Here is a 237-nt window from a genome sequence, read left to right on the forward strand (position 1 = left end):
TCAGTGGTAGTGGCGCATTACAATGAGGCGTTTTGGCGACGCAGTATCCGTTGCCATACACAGTCTGGCATTGCAAGCGCCCTACGTGAATTGGTGAGGCAGCAAATGTGCAGTGCAGTGGGTAATAGGAAGCGGCAGGGACTACCCGGCGATTTGCACAAAACATATAGTAGCATGAACGTCCACCCCCCGTGTGACCAATAGTAGTTGTTATGCGGGAGACAGGGATAAGGAGGG

The 237-nt window shown here is 52.7% G+C and overlaps 1 protein-coding gene across 1 annotated transcript in view; it reads left to right on the forward strand.

Moving 5' to 3' along the window:
• Window positions 1-237, forward strand: part of EMH_0072130 (uncharacterized protein) — a gene marked incomplete at both ends in the record, with an annotated part of 2084 nt that overhangs the window by 1078 nt on the left and 769 nt on the right. The window lies entirely within an intron of this gene.

This window comes from Eimeria mitis, genomic scaffold (genome assembly GCF_000499745.2).
Source record: "Eimeria mitis Houghton genomic scaffold, Emh_scaff91, whole genome shotgun sequence".
Classification (NCBI taxonomy): Eukaryota; Apicomplexa; class Conoidasida; order Eucoccidiorida; family Eimeriidae; genus Eimeria; species Eimeria mitis.